We start from the raw sequence: 6,000 nt of genomic DNA, 5'->3' as shown, positions 1-6,000 counted from the left end.
CTACTGACTGAGTCATCCAGGCACCCCAATGTATGATTTTTAAAAAACTGATTTTAGGGGTGCCTGGGTGGCTCAGTCGGTTAAGCGTCCGACTTCAGCTCAGGTCACGATCTCACGTTCTGTGAGTTCGAGCCCCGCGTCGGGCTCTGGGCTGATGGCTCAGAGCCTGGAGCTACTTCCCATTCTGTGTCTCCCTCTCTCTCTGCCCCTCCCCTGTTCATGCTCTGTCTCTCTCTGTCTCAAAATAAATAAACGTTAAAAAAAAATTTTTTTTTAAAAACTGATTTTAATTGAAATAACATACAGAATAGTACACAAATCACAGATAAGTTTTCTCCAAGTGAACACACTTGTTTACCACCCAGTGAAGATATAAAACCTTATCTAAAAGCATGTATATTCTTTCCTATGTTCTGTCTTGATGGCCAGGGAATTTAGGCCCAGCCTTACTTTTGGACTTAACTTTTTTTCCTCTGTGTGGGATGTCCTTTCCCTTTTGATGGGTTTTCGGAAAATAGAAAGAAGAACTCCAGTTTTTCTTTAAACAAGAGGAGAATTTAGGACTTGAAATTAAAACGATGCATGTTGCAACAGAACTGTTACACGTCTATAGATAAAGACCAAACAGCAGCTGGGGATCAAGGGATCCCCGCACAGTCCACCTATCAGGTTACACAGTTGAGGGGCTTGTTCTGAAGTAGAGCCTCAGAAGACAAATCAGAGGCTGAGTCCCCATTACTGAGAGGACATATGGTCCCACAGTACTTGCTATGAGAAAGTCTTCTGTCTCTGACAACTCTAACCAATGCCGTGATTCAGTTTAACAGTTTTTGTTGAACTGGAAGACTGTCAAAATGGCTTCCGGACAATTGTCTGTCCAAGTACATGATACGTTAATCTTTCAAGTCAATGGGAAGCATACTTAAAGTATAAAATGGCCGCATGTCAGGTGACAGGGAAAATCCACGATTAGCTATTGCTACTGCAATCCTGCAACTCACCTTGTCACAGTGATTAGTCTATGAATGACACTTAAATAAAGCCTAAACCAATCAATGCTTTTTTTTTTCTTTCTTTTTTTTAGGACTAGTGATTGACTCAAAGTGGATGCGTGACTTAAATTGTTCCAATTGGAGTGAAGCACAGGTTGGGGAAATAGATTTTTTTTTTTCCGGGATGGTGCGGTGTGATAGTGTAAGACCTGAGACATCTGTAGCCTTTTGCTACCATAGCAGAAATTATATTTTTAAAGAATATTTGGGGAAGTAATTTTATATTCATTAAAGTATTATTGCCTTACATATTATAGCAGGGTTCTGAGAAAGAAGCACTAGAAAATGTGTGTGTGTGTGTGTGTGTGTGTGTGTGTGGTATATTTTTACAGGAATTTGATATTATGCAATCAAGAGAACTGATTTAAGCAGTCTCTGTAAGGTTCTTTCTTTGTGTCAGATGTGGAGCTTGAATTCATAGAGCAGTCAGGCAGCATGGGAAGATGGCTGCAAAATCTAAGACAGTTAGGACACGTTGGGCCCTACGAGCATGAGCTGGAGATCAGGAGGATGGACCAAAATCCATGTTAGTTGTTGTTGCTTCTGACTTTGGTGGTACTGATGTCCTGCAGAAGCCGAGGCCTTCTTCAGGGAGCTAAATACTTATACCTGGGCCAGGAGTTGGAGACTTTGAAAGAGGACCCAAGGGAAGTTAGAGCAGCTGCAAAGCCAGCAGGTAAGGGACCAGACATGTGAGCTACAAGGTAGCTGCTTCACTTCTGCCCTTGAAATCTCCCATAAGAATCTCCCTTGTGGTCTACTCTAGCTAGAAACATACAGGGAAGGGATTCAGCCTAGCCACCTTGACACAGTGAAAAGCCAGTGCACTACCCATTCATTGAATCAGTGGCATTCACTTCTTTATGTAGAAGATAGATACCACCTAAAGCGAAGTTTTCATTTTCAGCTTCAAGTCTCCAAGTAAAATTATTATTTGATTCTTTAACAAGACAACTGTCTGAACAGTTCAGCTTTATTCACAGAAGTGTATTCTAAATTTCTTGTTAAAGAGCAAAGTCAAAACATTAAAGTCTGAATATGGCATTTTTCCATATGCCACAATGCAGGAGCAATGCAGAGAAGAGTCAGAATATGTGTAAGAGGAGTCCTATCTGGAGAAGAAGAAGAAGGTGGGGGAGGAGGACAAGAATGAGAAGGAGAAGGAGAAAGAGAAGAAGAAGAAGAAGAAGAAGAAGAAGAAGAAGAAGAAGAAGAAGAAGAAGGAGGAGGAGGAGGAGGAGGAGGAGGAGGAGGAGGAGGAGAAGGAGAAAGTCCTCTGACTTAGTGGAAACAAGGAATCAGATATGCATGTATTTCAAGATAAAAATCTCATGAGCATGGAGTTGAGGATAAAGATGAAAGTAGAGTAGATTTTCTGTCATTGGAAAAGACAATATGGGTGTGATCCCACCAGAATAAAACATGGTAATGTGATAGGGAAAGGAAAGACCTGCTCTCAGCTCTTTTGTCAAATTCAAAGCATATAACTCACATGCTCTGGGGAAGTTGAGAACAAGAGCATCCATTTTAAAGGCACAGAATGGAAAGACAAAGGATGTGGCTGAACCTCGGTGGGCAATGTAGCATCCTCAAGGGAGAAAGAGGCTTCGCAGCTGAGCCACAGTAGATACCAGTGCAAGAGATCAGAAGCAAGTATCAAACATCCTGAAACAGTGATGGGTAAAAATACAGAAAACAAAGTTTGAACACAAGCACTCTCTCCCCCATTGCCTTTAGGGCACATAGCCCCTCCTACCACTATCACTATGAGTCTACTCTGTAAGTTACGTAGAATGAGAAGAAAATCCACAAGGTACAATATTTATTTGAAATTCTTACCAAAGAAGTGGAAGTATTATTAATTGTCAAGGCAAAGACTTTCCCTGCTACACACTGGAGTGGAGGCTCATAAAAAATATTCAGTTATAGAAAAAAAAGAGATAAACTACATTTTCCTTATACAGTGGTAGATTTGCCATATTCTCACTGTACCACGAAAGAAGCCAGCCTGAAGACAAAGGACAGAACAAAGAGAATCAGGGAAAAATAGAACCAGAGCCTTGCCTCATCAAACTTGCAAGAAACCTGCTGACCCCCTGCATTAATAAGCCAATCATTTGTTGTTTGATTCTTTTATTGTTAAATTCAGTAAGGTTCTCTGTTACCTTAAGTAACCTTAAATTACCTCTGTTACCTTAAGTAACCTTACTTAAGGTCTTAAAAATCTTGCTTAAAGGTAAGCATTTTTTTTTTTTTAAGTAGACGTCACACCCAGCGCAGAGCCCAGTGTGGGACTTGAACTCACAACCCTGAAATCAAGACCTCAGCTGAGATCAACAGTCAGACACTTAACCAACTGAGCCACCCAGGTGCCCCTAAAGATAGGCAGTTTAAATCAACCAGTGACATCCAAACCTGGTTTTAATCACCATAACACATACATGTAGCTCAACTGTCATTCCCTCTGCCAAACCTGCAACTATTTGCTACTCAAAGTGTGGTCCCAGGACCTGGAGTATGACATCACCTGGAAGCTTGTTAAGAAAGCACATGTCAAGGTCTCACCCACCCCTTCAGTCAGTTAAGTGTCTGACTCTTGATTTTGACTCAGGTCATGATCTCACAGTTCATGGGATCAAGCCCCATGATGGGCTGTGCGCTAACAGCGAGGAGCCTGCTTGTGATTCTCTCTCTCTCCCTCTCTCTCTGCCCCTCCTCTGCTCTCTTTCTCTCTCAAAAATAAATAAACTTTAAAAAAAAATTTTTTTTTTAACGTTTATTTGTTTTTGAGACAGAGAGAGACAAAGCATGAACGGGGGAGGGTCAGAGAGAGGGAGATACAGAATCTGAAACAGGCTCCAGGCTCTGAGCTGTCAGCACAGAGCCGACGCGGGGCTCGAACTCACGGACCGCGAGATCATGACCTGAGCCGAAGTCGGCCGCTTAACCGACTGAGCCATCCAGGCGCCCCCAAAAATAAATAAACAAACAAAAAAAAAAGGTCTCACCCACCCCAAGCCTACTGAATCAGAATCTGCATTTTAATCAGAGTCTCAAGTGATTCATATGTACCTTAAAGTTTGAGTCATTCTTTTCTTTGGATTCTTACAGCATGTTCCTTTTTCATTGCTAGTTAAATATTCATCTGTCTCCTCACCAAACCTGTGATAACTTTGAAGGCAGGAAATGTGTATTATTATTTTTTAAATCTAACTACTTGTGATAATTGTCCACCAAATTAATTGTCCATAATAATTATTGTCCACCAAAACATTCCTTCAGTATTACTGGGTACATTGCTAATCTACATTTCCCAGACTCCCTTGAAATGTCCACATGATCATGTTCTGTCTAATGCAGCATATACAGAAATATTGTGTACTACTTCTGGGCTCAGATCTTAAAAGACTGTGGACATACTTTCTCATTTTCCCCTTCCCTTGGCTGGAATCCACTATGACCCAGTTTGATTAGGCAACAAGACAGTGGAGGATGCCAGAGCAAGTATCTTGGGGCAAACTGAATCTCTGAATAAATGTATGGATGAGAGCTACTGCTCGAGACTGAACCATGCACCTTGTAATAGTTACATAGAAATAAACATCTCTGTTCTTTAGGCTGCTGGTTTACTGTAGGGGCTCTTTGACATGGTAGCCTATTCTGATTCTAAATAACTAACTCATCACCTTTGTAATAGACCTCAGCTTAAAATGATTCCCCTTGTGGTGAAATAATGGCCTCAAATACACACAAATAAGCCCTCAGCAGCCATTTCTGTTCTATGTGATCCTAGCCATAGCTAACTGATCCAGGAGTGGATCCCTTCCCCACTGCACTGTTTGCACTTTCCCTCCAAGAGATTTGCAATTGTGAACTGAGAATGACTGGAGTTGAGTCATGTTAGTGGAAAGGCTTTAGAGCTGCACTGTACAATACAGGAGCCACTAGCCACATTTGTTGTTTGAATTTAATTAAAATAAAATAAAAAAATCAGTGTCTCAGTTGTACTTAGTTACATTTCAGTACTCACTACATTGTGGCTAACGGCTACCATATTGGACAGGACATAGAACCTTTTCACCATTACAGAAATTTCTTTTTTTTAATGCTTATTTATTTATTATTGAGAGAGAGAGAGAGAGAGAGAGAGAGAGAGAGAGAGAGAGAGAGAGCACAAGTGGGGGGAGGAATAGAGACAGGGAGACACAGAATCTCCAGCCTCTGAGTTGTCAGCGTAGAGCCTGACATGGGGTTTAAACCCACAAACCTTCAGGTCATGACCTGAGTTGAAGTCAGACGCTCAAGCAATTGAGCCACCAAGGTGCCCCATCACCATTACAGAAATTTCTACTGGAGAGCACCATTTTACAGAGAATGTCTATAATCTTTCCTGGTTATTGAAACCATTCCTTAGATTCTGTGGGATACACCAGAATCTCAATAAATTCCTTCTCTTGCTCAAGCTCAGATTTGATGTTATTACCTGCTACCAAAAGGATTTCAGTTGTTATATATCTGGCACTGTAACTACAAAACACCAAAACTTGGGCTGTGGGAATGCTCAGGCTTATTTTTATTTGACCTTACTCAGATTTTCACACGGTTGTCTATTCCTTCTTAGATTCATCCTTCCCAGGCTTTCATGACACCGCTCTCACCCCTCTGACATTCTCATGAGAATTGGTATTGTCCATTGAATTCTTATTTATCATTATAGGTTAAAGGGAGGCAATCCTTAAAAAGTTCAGGCAAGGCTAAAGGAGATACTGATGCTTAGATTACATATTCTATATCTACAGCACTTCCATTGGGCTTCTGAACCATGTATCTAATTGTTCACTAGATAGTTCCACCTTGAATTCCAAAGGCACCACAAAATGGAAGTGCTTCAAACTGAACTCTTCCCTGTTTAAGACCTATCTTAAGTATTTCTGACTTCCTCATATCT

The 6,000-nt window shown here is 41.0% G+C and overlaps 1 long non-coding RNA gene across 1 annotated transcript; it reads left to right on the top strand.

The window, feature by feature from the left end:
• The first annotated feature begins 313 nt into the window (after nt 1-313).
• Nucleotides 314-3,193, top strand: LOC131509399 (uncharacterized). Its single transcript, XR_009260489.1, has 3 exons — nt 314-1,146; nt 1,625-1,728; nt 2,120-3,193. It is a non-coding gene; the product is annotated as an uncharacterized LOC131509399 (long non-coding RNA).
• The last annotated feature ends 2,807 nt before the right edge of the window (nt 3,194-6,000 follow it).

The sequence above is a fragment of the Neofelis nebulosa genome, chromosome 1, assembly GCF_028018385.1.
Source record: "Neofelis nebulosa isolate mNeoNeb1 chromosome 1, mNeoNeb1.pri, whole genome shotgun sequence".
NCBI classification, from domain to species: Eukaryota; Metazoa; Chordata; class Mammalia; order Carnivora; family Felidae; genus Neofelis; species Neofelis nebulosa.
This window is presented reverse-complemented; position numbering and strand designations above follow the sequence as displayed.